Raw genomic sequence first — 15,157 nt, 5'->3', positions numbered from 1 at the left:
GTTATTTTTATATTTATTGCCCCCTATATGTTTATAGTTATGACATATATATTGTATGTTTAGAATTTTTACTATTATAGTAAAGGACAACTACATTATTTTTTGTCGTATCTCCATAATGACATACCATAAATTAAATTACAAATAATTTAAATTTTGTTTTGGATACATAGATAGCAATTAGATTAGAAAGCTAAGCATAAAATATTAATGCACAAACTAATGCTTACAAAATTGATGGCCCTAAGAGACATTTAGCAATTTTGTAAACAGCATTTTATTGTGTGTATACAACATTAAGTTTGTCTAAACATCATATCATTCTGTGAACATAGTTGAGTATATGCAACATTCGATATATGTAAACAGCATATTATTTTGTATATATAACATTCAGTACATTTAAACAGCATATTGTTTCGCAAATACAACATCCAATGTATGAAAACAGCTTATCGTTGTGTGAATATAATATTCAGTTAATGTAAACAGCATCACGTTGTGTATATACAACACTCAGTGTGTGTAAACATCATATCATTGTGCGTATACAACATTCAGTTTATGTAAATTGTATTGTATTCTACCACCAATATATGTGCTAAGGTAAGCTTATTAATAAATTAGTATAGTTTCATATTGTTTTAATGTTTTATAGGCTGATTTGACTGAAAATTATGACTAGGGCAGAATACCCTGTAAAACTTTTATTTATTTATTTATTTATTTAATGTGATTTACAACTGTAGAAATAATAAATACAATAAGTAAATATGTTGTATGTTTCATATAAACTTGAAAATCTTTGGAAGAAACCACCCATTGGTGGTACTTAATTTAAAGCATTAATTTAAATTAGAAGGTCCCGTGGCCATCTTCTTTACAGACGCCTCGGAGGGTTATCAGGGATTGTTAAGGATGAAAGATTAAGAATTAATGGGTTAGGATGGGTAAGGAGTTTAGAATGAATAGATGCATATCTGTTTTGGGCCAATTCTGCAACGAATGGGATGTTAAGGTATTTGTGAATGTGTTAATTGGTAACGTAATAAGGAGCATCAAGGATTTTACGTAGGATTTTGGATTGTAAGATAATTTGATAATTTGATGCGGGAAGAATTTGATGGTTTGGTAGAGCCGCAGAGCTCAATTCCATACGTCCAAATTGATCTGATTATCGTAGTGTATACTAATTTTTTGTAATGAATGAGAAGTTTAGAGTGTTTGTCAAGTAAGTGTTGTAGTAATCGGAATCCACGAGCAGTTTCTTGTCGTTTCAGTCTTGTGTGTGGATTTCAAGTAAGTTTCTTGTCAAGATGGAATCCCAAGTATCGAATCTGTTCAACAGGCGTAAGTGGAGTATTTAGAAAGGATACTGTAGGACAGGAGGGTAGAGGTTTACGACGGAGAGTATAGGTGATCTGGTGGGATTTGTAAAACGTTTTGAAATTATTAGACGTGAGGTGTAAATTTATAGTTAAGCTAGCCTAATTTATTAGTAAATATTATGGTTGTTAAAATTGAATGTATAAAAAAAGCTATTATTTAGCTGATTGTCCTTGGGGATGACCGGGTTGGCCGAAGATAATAAAAAGAGAAAAGATAATATCATATATGAGATAAAATTATTATCCCTGTAGATATCCATTATACACAAGTTTATAATAAATTGCTTTTGAATCCCATATTATAATGGAATTAATATATTTAATTAGGAGAGAATTTTTATTTTATTATCATGTTATCAAATTTTTATAGTTCATTAAAGCTTTCTCTGTATTGTAGTATATTATTTTACTAAACGTGGTATTGTAGTATATTATTTTATTAAACCGAGATATCTTTCACTTTCGGAAGGCCATATCCAGGAATAAGGAAACAAACCTAGCCTGATACGGTAAATCACACACTTCCTTACTAATATGTTAGGCGGTCGATAGCAATGCTTTTCTAACTGCGTTGTAATGCAACTATGTACATTTATGCAAATGCTAGGAGTGCATAATTAATGCAAACTGGAAGGAACAGTGAAGGTAGCCTTGCCATGTGGGAAGGGGTCGAAAGGATAAATAGAGGAGATCGCTCCGCAAGCGGTTGGTTCACTGGACACTTGCTAGGCTCTCATTGCACAACGATATGTACAGCTTGGTGAGTTTGTTCTCAATATATATTTGTGAATCATTTTAAAAATAAATAACTGCTTTTTAGTGTTAAAATATTCATGAAATAAAAGTAACAATAATTTTTTTTGGAGCCACTTAGCTATTGCCGTGTAATCTCGTTAATACAAACTAACTGCTGCAGAGAGGGAGTTTCGGATTACAGAAAGTATTAGACGAAATAGATTATAAAAATTCGCCAATAAGTATGTACATAACTATTTTAAATTTATTTATTTTTTTAATATATTTTATTGGTAATTTGATAGTTTGAAACTAAAAAAAAAAAGTTTTCTTTTACACCCCCAAGTAACGCCAAATGGGTCATTAAATTTTTAAAAAAATTAAATTTAATAATTTAATACCAGATTGGTCATACATGGTTAATGTAAGAGGTACATTTTTTTTCTTTAACAATTAATCATGGGGAGTATAGTCCACACACAAAAGATACAGCTAACTAATAAAAATAAATAGACTAAAATAATAATTCTCAATAAAACATAAAAGTAAAGTTAATAAAAATAAATAACATTTATGAGTATAACAAAAGTAATATCTGACTTCTAAGAGAAAAAAAAAATGTGAATTTAAGAAAAAGTGAAGAGAAAAAAAAAATTAAGATAAGATAAAATTTTAGAGTGACAATTACAGAACTGATAAATATATAACTTAACATATTACAGGATGTCCTGCAGCAGTCTGGGCTTCAGTCTTTGGGTAAATTAAACATGAAAAAAAAAATAAATAAATAAAATATTCTAAATCCAACAAAATATATTTTGAACACTTCCATAGAAATTAGAATACTTTATATAAAAACTGTAAATATTTCCACTTTTGATTTTATCTGTGATTACAATAATTTGCCTATAGATTGGGAAGTTATAAATGTCCTTTACACAAGTGCGTTTTTATTTAAAAACAAAAAAAAAATTTTAATTATATTATCTCAATTTCTTGAGACAAGGTAATTATTTATTAAATAAATCAAAAATTTGTATCCTTTTTTGTCTCAACACTTTTATTTTTCACCAGTCCAACCATTGTAGCCATCCTCAAGGACATATTCAATATAATTTCTTCCTCACATTAATTTAAAGTTACTTTTACAGGCTATTCTGCCCAGGTCATTTTCTTTATTATAAGTTAAAAGCCTATTTTTTTTTTATTAAAATTTAAAATCATTAATATTTTATTTTTCTTATATAACATTATCCACAATTAATACACTACCATATAACAAACCATTTATATGTTATGTCATTATTCGTTATATGTTAGTAGATAATCTTATATAAGAAAAATTAAATATTAATGATTTTAAATTTTAATAAAAAAAAAAATAGGCTTTTAACTTATAATAAAGAAAATGACCTGGGCAGAATAGCCTGCAAAAGTAACTTTAAATTAATGTGAGGAAGAAATTATATTGAAGATGTCCTTGAGGATGGCTAAAATGGCCGAAACGTTGGACTGGTGAAAAATAAAAGGATACAAATGTTTGATTTATTTTAAAAAAAAAAATATTGTTTGTTGAGTTTTTGAAAACATTTTTTTCCTTTGTATTTATTTAATGATATTGGAGACGAGAGGGATTCGATGGTTTAGTGGCTCTCAAATATCAAATCTGTAAGTCTAGACATGCCTTAATATTGTTATATATATATGAGTCTTTCTTAATTAGTTGGAAGTTTAGACCACTTGTCTGGTAAGTGCTGTAATAGTCGGAATCGACAAGCAGTCTTTTGTCTTTTCAGTCTTGTGAGAGGATTCAAATTTATTCGTTGGCCAGATGTAGTTCAAGATACAGGACCTGTTCGACTGGGATAAGAGCAACATTATTAAAGGATACTGTAAAAAAAAAAAAAAAAAAATACTGGTTCACCAACAAAATTTTACAGAATAAAATGATTTACATAATAGACATTATCTGCTTCTAAATCCAACGAAATACATTTTGAACACTTCAATAGGAATTAGAATACTTTATATTAAAACAGTAAATATTTCCACTTTTGATTTTCACTGTGATTACAATAACTTGCCCATAGACCGGGGAGTTAAAAATGTCCTTTACACAAGTGTTATTTATTGTAAAAAAAAGTTATTGTCTGTGGATTTTTTTTATAACAATTTTTCTATTTATTTAATGATATTAAAAACAGTATTTAAAAAAAAAAAATTGATACTTAGAAATTTGATCTAAGATCATAAAGGAGTGATACAAACATGTAGATGTAGAAGGTCTCGAGGCCATCTTCTTTTCCAAATTCTCAGAGTGTTATCGGGAATGGAAGAGAGCATGGTTAGAAACTAAGTGGTTAGGGTCGTATTACTCGAGTGTTCAGAGTACCTAATTCCAATAAAATTTCAAGAGCAGAAAGTCTGGAGGCCATCTTCTTTTCAAACGCCTAGAAGGATTATCAGGTAATGAAAGGGAAGCCAGGTTAGAAACAAGTAGGTTCGGGTGGATGGAAAGTTTAGATCCTGATAGATGACTTGAATTGTAGCTAAGTAAGAAACATTGAGGATTTTACAAAGATTTTGGATTGTAAGGATTGGAGACGAAAGGTATTCGATGGATTAGTGGCTCTAAATTATTTCAAATCTGTAAGTCTAGATAGGCCTTATTATAGTTATATATATGAGTCTTTTTTAATTAGTTGGATGTTAAGACCATTTGTCTGGTTAGTGCTGCAGTTGTCAGAATGGGCGTCTAGTTTCCTGTTTCTTCAGTCTTGTGTGAGGATTCAAAGTTAGTCGTTTGTCCAGACTTAGTTAAGAAAGAGGACCCGTTCAACATTCTTAAAAGAAATTGTAAGGGTTAAAGGTATTTTAACCCTTGAGCTTTAAAGTCATTCTTCGTGAGTTGTAACGCGGTATTAGAGATTTTGCGATGCAATTAAAGGATTAATATTAACTGTATGTATGTATGCCGGTGACATACATGGTTAGGATAGTACTAGGATTGGTTGGGATGTTAGTTGTATACTGTGTAGAGGATGGGACCGAGGATACTACCTGGAGGGGAATATAGGAACCATTGTCAACCTAGAATATCAGAACGACAACCAACGTGGAGACGATCTAAGAAAAGACTGACGGAACTGAAAAAACATCAGAGAGTCTATAATTACAAATCATACTAGTTCTAGGAGTCAAACTTTGCTATGTTTACAATTCCAGTTAAATTTTGTCCCCTTCCCCTCTTTTTTAAACCCCTATGGGTATTGCTTTTAACTAACACCACGACAAATTTGAATCATTTCCTCATTTTAGGTTTTGCAGCAACTAGAAATATTATATTTAAAATAAATAAAGCTACCTATGTATAGGATATATAGGACGTATAGGAGAGCGATATCCACGGGGTAAAGCGCCTGGCTACTAACTCTAAGGACCTAAGGAATCCGGCTGGGAAGAAAATTGTTTTCTGTTACACTGTAGCCATGAGTCAACTCTTGTGGGTTCTAGAGTCCTCCTGGGGTCCAACCAGCCTCTTAAATTGGGTAAAAATCTGGTGGTCGAGTGTGATTCTGACCAAATCACCTCCCTGCAGAACCATTGGTCTAGTAACAGTACTTTTTCACAAAGTACTGAACCCCTGACCCTTCGTGTTGTACCCCTGACCCTTCTCATGGGTCGTTGCGCTACATATTTAAATGTTGCTATAGGAAAGTAGTAAGTTCTATCACATTTATGGAAAGATGTTATGTAGGCTTCAGCGATGATAAAATGAGGCAGCGGATAATGCGGCTAAAGAGGCTGCTACAATGAACGTTCCACCATTCCAAATTTACGAGCCGAAAGACATAAAGGCATTTTTAAGGAACAGAATCCGAAAAAGTTGGGATTCAATGTGGGCTGACGTACCACTCACCAATAAACTAAGAAATGTTAAAAAAAAACACACAAAAGTGGACAAGTGCCATTAGGGGAAACAGAAGAGAGGAAGTGGTTATTGCAAGATTAAGAATAGGACATTCAAAATAACACAAAAAGAGGACCAACCTATATCCCAAACCTGTCATTCCCCATTATCAATAAAGCATATAATTGAAGAATGCCCATCATTTCGCCAAGCCTTCGAAAATAATAAAATTCCTCGTACAAGAGAATTGGCCCTTAAAGAAACTCAAAATTATACTAAAATATAATCCACCAATATCGACCAGTGTAAAAAAGAAATAGTCTACATTCAACTATCAAATGTCAAAGACAAGAAGATAAATAAAGTAAAAAGGGTGTAATAACCTAGATGTTGATCACCCTGAATAAAAATCTAATCTAATCTAGGCTTCAGCAAGAACATGCTATAATAGTAATTGGAAAATTACAATTATATAATAAATTCAAATCATTTTGACTGTTTAAAATTAATAAATGATCCAAATATTCGTTACAAAATGAACATTTAAAATATTTAACAAAATTGAAATGCTCAAAAAATAATTTAAATAGCTTGCAAGTAATTTTTCCTCTGATAATGAACACACAAGAAAGAAATACTTTATTTATTCATCTATGCTGCCTAAATAAATTAGGTTGCTATCTCACACAGCATACTTATCAATCCGTAATCGGACATGTATAAATTACACATACATGGTATAATCAGAAAAAAAAGAGATACAATAATAGGATATAATAAACAATTTTTTTTCACCCCTACAGTTTCCTTTTACAATTCATTTCGGTCTGTACGACCAATACAAATGTTTCATTCATTCCTATTTTTGTTTCTTATTTCTGCTCAATTATTCAATTCACCCGATCAACAAATTCGCTCTCCGGAATTCACCCTCCTAGATCCTCTTCAGTGACCCGCTAAACAAATTCAATATTAGACGATAATGTGAGATCAGACCATCATTCATAGTCACAACAGTAGATCAGTTTACCAAAAACAAACAAATAGATACATTTTACGAGAATAAGAATAACACATAGATTAAAAGGAAAATATAATAAAAAAACCGGTTACAGGAAACACTTGAATGGATAAATAAGTTTAAAACAACAATAAATAACAAATATTTAGGATTATTTTAATACTGTAATATTAAGTTCTAAAAAAATATTTTATCTTTTTTATTATTGAAAAACTTGCAATTACTTGTCATTTATGAACTGATATAAAAAAATAATAAATCTGCTTTAATTACATAATTTTTTTTTCTGAATAATTGCAGTCATAAATAAAGAACGGGATTTAAAGCCAACTAGTTGAGCTGGTTACTTGTCCTATAACTCCAGTTACCGTTATCATGAAGTATGAGCATGAAAGAACATATGCTGACATTTAGGTTTAGTTTTTTTACTTATTTTTTATAAATCCAGGTAATAATTATCAACTACCATTCCTGTATTACAAGCACCACCTACGAACGTAATTATGAAATAAAACAAATAAATAAAGTTATGAAAGTTAAGTTAAACTATTAGGCGAGGTTATATATTCAGTTTCTTAACTTCTAACAGGCTACTTCTTTCGCTAAAAATAAAAGGATGATAGTTTGGGTGCGGTTAAAATAATAAAAAAAATTAAATTTAACTAAAGTATGGATAATTATGATAATTTATATAAAAATGAATACTGTTAATGAAAGAAAATATAAGAATTGCACAGTGAAACGTAAAATTATATAAGAATAACAAAAAAGTTTTAAATTAACGATTTAATATAGAACACCTTCCATTGTTCTATCTTTTAGTTTGTTCTCTATTCATATTTCTTTTTTATCTGTTATTATTTTTGTTTTCATTCATTGTCTAAAACCTTTTTTCATTATTAACACTCACAATTTTAATCCCAATATATCCTCACGTTTTATTTTCAGAAACTCCCTGACGTTTCGGCCTTCAGGTCATTTTTAAGGAAACAACCTTAAATATTGATGCCATGTTCTTTAAAATCTTTTCTGCAGGCTGATTGTCCATGTCATGTTGTTGAAAACACTGTCACAAATTTATCTTTTATTTCTTTTAAAGCTGTCTTGAACAGTGCCATCTTGGTAAAACTCTCCTTGAAAGTTTCTTTTTTTTTTTTTACTAATAATACTTTTTATTTATTGATAGATATTACAATCTGCCACACAGTTGTGGGCAATAGGTAATAGTGATGAATGATCACATACATACTAAAATAAAATAAAAAAATGAATAAATAAATAAAAATAATGAAAAAAAAAACTCTCTTAGAATATATACAAACAAAAGAATAAACAAAATGAAGATAATCAAACTATCTGCATGAAAAATAAATAAATAAAATAACATAATGATAAAATAATATAGTCTCTAGTCACATTTACACTCTAATATACAATATTTATACAATCGACCTGAGGATCCCTGAGCCCACTCTATCCCCCACGTGTGAGTGGTAGAGCAGAGCTCAAAAGTTCCCAGCGCATCCCTCTCACCGCATCACTGGTAGTGAGCCAGTGGAGGTTGAGCAAGTGTGCTAAAGCCGCAAACACTCAACTTGAGTGGAGAATCTGACCATTGTCAGAACTCCCATTGTCCATTTTTATTTTAATAAGTCTCTTGGCCGTTTCAACCTTCTAGGTGGGTTGTAGGGATGGGTAGAACTAGATAAGGTTTGAATCAAAGGATTATGATGGTTTGAAAGGTTTAGAATTGAAAGTTTTTGAAAATAAAAGTTGAGGGGATATTTGAATCAAAATTGTGTGTGTTAATAATTAAATAAACCACTCTCAAACAATCATTACAATAAATCATTAACCTAATATTGTGAACTGGGAACCAAGATGGAAGTGTTCAAGACAGCCTTTAAAGTTATAAAAGATAAATTTGAGACAGTGTTTTCAACAATATGACATGGGAAATTAGCCTGCAGAAAAGATTTTAAAGAACATTACATCAATATTTATGGTTGTCTCCTTGAAAATGGGCTGAGGGCCGAAACGTTGGAGAGTATATGAAAATAAAACTTGAGGGTATTGGATCATAATTGTGTTTGTTGATAATTAAAAAAGGTTTTAGACAATAATTGTACGGAGATAATAACAGAGAAAAAAGGAATATAAAAATAGAGTAAAAACTAAAAGATGGAAAAAGGTAATACGAGTTAAATCAAGGTGTTCTATATTTTTCCTTTACTCTTTTTCAATCTTTTAGTTTGCATCCTTTTATTTTTATTTTATTTTTTTTTGTATTTCTTTTAAGTTATGTACCATGATATAAACATTAATCACCAGAAGAAAAAAAAATTCTCCTAATAATGGTGAAGAATTCATAATTGAGCCATGGAAATGGAAAAGGCTTTTGAGAGCCAGAAATACAAAAAATGAGATTTAGACGAAATAAGGTTACAGAAACCAGAGTCAATCGATTAGTAACCGCTGAAAGTTCCTATCTTCAACGCTTTAGTTTCAACAGCTGTAATTTGTTCATAATTTTAGAACAAAAATCGTAGCCAGCTACCTGTTTGTTTTGGCACACTTACAGCATTTTCAATTTCCATTCCTCAATTTTAAATTTCTTGGAGAAATGTTATTTAAAAGGATTTTCTCTTTAGAAAGTCTGTCAATTCATAAAAAATGTTTGTGGTTAATAAACTTCCAATTAAATTTAATTTATATTAAATTATCATATTATACACCATGCTAACTGAAATGTTCTATCCCAAAAGATTGGTAAATAGATTATGGTACAATAAAATGAATACCAAACATACAACCAGAAACAACACAGAAAGTAGAACACCGCGAAAAATAAAACACAATCGGAACAACAAAGAAAGATAGAATAGAAAAACCACCAAGTCAAAAATGAATCACTGAATTTTATAAAGAAATAAACAAAAATATTACAATAGACGACAATAGAGAAAAAGGACAAGAGGAAACAAATAGTAATAGCAATAATAAAAAATTCTTTGAACTTCAATACATACCAGCCCTAACAAATAAAATTTAAAAAAACACTGACAGAATATGATCATATAAATATCAGAATCGGTCTATACAACTATAATAAGTTGCAGAATAAGCTGTCCAACATGAAAGACAAAGTTGATAAGATGGAAAAATAAATGCAATTTATAAGATAGATTGTAAAAATTGTGAAAAAGTATACATTGGTGAAACATCTGAAAAACTAGAAACTAGAATTAAGCAACATGTAACCAATTGTAGAACCGTTAAAAATATAAATTGCACAGCTCTGGCCTACCACAGCATAAAATTGAACCATGATTTAAACTTTGAAGACCCTAAAATAATAGATACAGCACAAATACAACATACAAAAAGCAGAAGATTTCTGGAAGCCATACATATAACAAAAAACATACAAAACACAGTAAACTACAAAACTGACATTAAACACTTAAATACACATTCCGCCGACATTATAAATAGACTCAAAATATAAACATAAAAATCAGAGGAAATAAACGGGTTTAGGAAAAAAATCACTAAGTTTAATATTAAATACAAAGCAGGATTTAAAAAAAGAAAAAAAAAACAGGGAGGTAACCAAACAGCACACTGGACTTAATAAGATAAGGTCCAAAGAGGTAGCAAGAAATATAGAGTAATGGCTGTGCTAAGGAGAAGTGAAGATGCACAAATAAGTAATGGTAGAAAAGTGAGAATAGTGTAAAGATATGACATGATTTCCTATATGAAATTCAAATTATGAAAAATTATGAGGTGAATATAATTATGTGAATTATAATACATAAGGATGTAGATCGTTATGATGGTTTATTACTGTTGTAGGTTTAAAGTACATGAATATGGGACAGTGTTTCCTAAACGTTGTACTATAATATGATAATTTAATATAAATTACATTCAATTGGAAGTTTACTAACCTCAAAAAATTTTTATGAATTTTTTAAAAGTTTTAGACAACGCTAAAAACAAATATGATTATTTTTTGCTAAATGCTAAAAACAATAAATTTTATCGACCTACTATACACCAAGCCATATCATGTTTTTATGAGTCAGTGATATTTTGTTAACGGTTGCCATGGCGACATAAAAACGCCGGCGATATCTGCGTAGGCAAGGGTTGTTATGGTTGTCATAGTGAAATAACAACACGAGCGATATCTGCGCAGACAAGGGATGTTACGGTTGTCATGGTGAAATAAAAACATTGGCTATATCGGCGCAGACAAGAGGTGTGATGGTTGTCATGGGGGGGGGGGGGACACGAGCAATATGTTTATAGGAGTGGGTTTGGTTTTTGTAAAGGTGGCAGTTTGGTTTTTGAACACGTTACGATTGTTCAATATGAAGTACTAGAACGACTTCCCTCAGCCAGTAAGCGAAGAAAAATACAAAGAATTTGTATACGGGTGGAAAACAATTATTGGACCAAGCCACCAATATTCATCAAAGAAGAAGACCCCTGGAATGCCTGCGGACGGAAGAAGCGCATAAGACTGAAAACCTATAAGAAAACTTAATGAATCATAAATTGTAAATTGATTTATCAGCAGTAGTTTGATGATGGATAGGCAAGGCAGGGAAAGGTGGAAATAAATAAATAAATGTTCAATATGAAGTGGTGATAGTTTATCAGACTCTGTGTCTCATTAACACTAGAAGTGGGGATAGTGTGGCAACGTTTCTTCAGAACGTCCTGGATAGGAGGGTTGTGGCAGGTGTCATCTTCATACTTCAGGGAAAGTTGAGACGGTGACCGAAAAGGATATATCCGACACCGTTGTGTTCTGCCAGGAATACACCCAAAGACTACGTGTGGTTCGAAGTAAACTTGATTTTATTTTATTTTTTTAAATTTTATATACCTCATTTGTATATTAGTGTAAATTTAGCTCATAGGGTTAAGCATTTAAGTTAAGGTTAAGTCATCCTATAAGTTTTGTTTGTTTTATTAATTGATAAGAATTCTTTTTACTTCCTTTTCATTCTATGTATATATATTTCTTTTAAATATTAAACTATAGTTGATAATTACATATAGTTCTGCTGCTATTTTTGATGTATATACACTACTTTCAACTTGTTATTCTACTTATGCTTTTTTTTATTCAGTTAATACAAGGATTGCGATAGTTCCACAGGTGGGTAGGTATCACCCCTAGGTTTTCTGATATCTTCTTGTAAAGGTATTCGCCAGTAGTCATAATTCGATAATTGTTTATATAGGGATACATTGTAGTTATATTGTTTCGGGGTTTTCGTTATTTCCGAGGGACAAAATAACCTGGCGCCTAAGGAGTAATTTATTCTTTTGTTTCTTTTTTTCCCTTTAACTCGCCCCTTCACCACTGAGCGTGGGCAAGTATAAACGATAAATATATAACCGAAGATAAATCAAAATTTGTGGTTATAATTTTTCCTCTTATTCTTCAGAAAGAGGCAAATTGATTGGTATAACCAATAACCATAAAGAGACAAATTGATTGGTTCTCAATAACCATAAAAAAAAAATGTATACCTTCTGAGCTACGCGAAAAAAATAGTTAAATTTTTTATATTTATTTTTATTTTACCGAAAAAATTCAACAGCATATAACCTTCCCGGAAAGAAGGGTATAGCAGTGCATAATGTACGAAAAAACAATATTTATTTTTATATATTAGATATAGACACATATATTTATTTTTTTTAAATTTAAAATTGTATTGTTACAGATAGTGTTGTCCGTTCTGGTCGCTGCTGCATCAGCCATCAGAGTTCCAACCGGTAAGGAACCATACCTCTCCCCAGCTCTGGGATATCCTTCCTTCGCAGGATACTCCTCCATAGCAGGACATCCTTCATCCTACCAGAGCTTCCTCAACATCGTCCACCGCAATATTCCAGTCTACAGGACTGTTGTGGCCTCTCCAGTTCTCACTCACAGCCACGTTGCCGCACCTTACTACGGTCTTGTGTACCATTAATTATCACTGTAATGGATCATGGATGTTTAGAATGGAAAAGAAATTATACATTTTTTACAAGTATGTAAATAAATAAATTGGTAAATAAATAATGTTGTTCTTTAGAAACATAAAGAAAGATAATATGTTTCTAAGGAACTTTTGTTGTTTGTTTGTTGTTAAATCATCCATCATTATCAGTACAAGAGCCCAAAAAGAGGCAATAAGCACTATCATCCCATTTGTTTATTACCTTGATGAAAACTATGGTTGCTAAATCAAAACGTTAAAAAAAAATTAATTCCTCATTCGGAGCTCTATATATTCTCATTATTAACACCACAAAACCCAAGAGAACATCATTTAAAGTAGAACAAATTTTCTAAAATATGATTCTTAAAAATATATTTATGTTGAATAATTCCGAGAATATTTTTTTTTTTTTTAATAATTTATTTATTGTTATTTACAACTGTATACACATGTATACAACAAGTAAATTTGCTGTATGTGACATAGTGACATGATAAAAACATGTGGAGAATCTACCCACTGATAGAACTCCAATAACATTTCTAGAGGAGACAATCTCGAGGCCATCTTCTTTTCAGACGTCTAGGAGGATTATTAGGTAAAGAAGGAGAAGCCAGGTTAGAAACAAGTGGATTTGGGTGGTTGAGAAGTTAAAGTAAGGAGCATTAAGGATTTTACGAAGGATTTTGGACTGTAAGGATTGGATTCTGGAGGAATTTGATAGTTTAGTGGAGCCCCAAAGCTCAACTCCGTATGTCCAGATAGGCCTTATAATTGTCATGTAGATCAGTCTTTTGTAATGGATTGGCAATTTAGACCGTTTGTCTTGTAAATGTTGCAATTGTCGGAATCTACGAGCAGTTTCTTGTCTTTTTAGTCTTGTATGAGGATTCCATGTCAGTCGTTTGTCGAGATGTAGTCCTAAGTAACGGATCTGTTCGACAGGAATAAGTGGGGTATTATTAAAGGATATTGTAGGGGAAGAGGTCATGGGTTTACGTCGAAGGGTAAACCGAGAATATTTAGAATAGATTTTTAAATATTTTTTAAAGAATGCTCTGAAAAATCAGTTGTTAAGGAATTAATTTTGAGAAGTATATACCTCAAAAACTAAAAGACGTCTACCAGCACTAGAATTAAAGCTAGTTTAATGCAATATAAAGTAGTTTATTTTCTTAGGGGTTGCAGTTTTCATGTTATTTGACAAAATTTATTCCCAAAATGTTTTTGAAATATTTTGTCTTATGAAAAATGTATCTCTGGAACCATAAGAAGTAAATATGTCTGCTATCACTCAAATTAAAGCTAGCTTAATGTGCTATAAAGTAGTTTATTACAAGTATCGTCCTAGGGATCGTAATTTTCAATAAATTTACTAATTATTTGAAAAATCTCTATTTCAAAAAAAATATATTAAAGTAAGGTAGTTAATGTAATTTATCTTCGTAGAAGTAGTCATATTCGACAAAATAAATGTATAAAATTTTGATTCCTACAAACATTTTAAGTTTTGAATAACTATAACCTAAGACGAACAGATGTCTGCCAGCACTAAAATTAAAGATAGTACTATAAACTGTTTGATTAAGTATCTTTTTAGTAGTAGTAGTTTTGGCGATGATAAACTATCTAGACTTACAGATTTGATATTTGAGTGCCTCTGAACAATCGATTCCCTCCCGTATCCAATTCTTACAATACAAATTTCCTCGTGAAATCCTTATTGTTCCTTACTTTCTCTCAAATCAAGTTATCCATCAGGACCACAATGTCCCATATGTTGCCGATTTAGCCAGAACCAGACCTCTCCTTCCATGATAATCTTTCCAACCATCAAAATCTACTTGTTTCTGACCTAGCTTTTACTTCACCCCACTTATTCCTGTCGAACAGATCCGTTACTTAGGACTACATCTCGACAAACGACTGACATGAAATCCTCATACAAGACTGAAAAGACAAGAAACTGCTCGTAGATTCCGACTATTGCAACATTTACTAGACAGACGGTCTAAATTGCCAATCCATTACAAAAGACTGATCTACATGACTATTATAAGGCCTATCTGGACATACGGAGTTGAGCTTT

General features: G+C 31.1%; 1 long non-coding RNA gene across 1 annotated transcript; it reads left to right on the top strand.

The window, feature by feature from the left end:
* The first annotated feature begins 2,037 nt into the window (after positions 1 to 2,037).
* Positions 2,038 to 13,205, top strand: LOC136796638 (uncharacterized). The gene is made up of 2 exons (XR_010844394.1): positions 2,038 to 2,148; positions 12,805 to 13,205. It is a non-coding gene; the product is annotated as an uncharacterized lncRNA (long non-coding RNA).
* Positions 13,206 to 15,157: the final 1,952 nt, after the last annotated feature.

This window comes from Halyomorpha halys, unplaced genomic scaffold (genome assembly GCF_000696795.3).
Source record: "Halyomorpha halys isolate HHAL.00 unplaced genomic scaffold, Hhal_1.1 Scaffold142.1, whole genome shotgun sequence".
NCBI lineage: Eukaryota > Metazoa > Arthropoda > Insecta > Hemiptera > Pentatomidae > Halyomorpha > Halyomorpha halys.
This window is presented reverse-complemented; position numbering and strand designations above follow the sequence as displayed.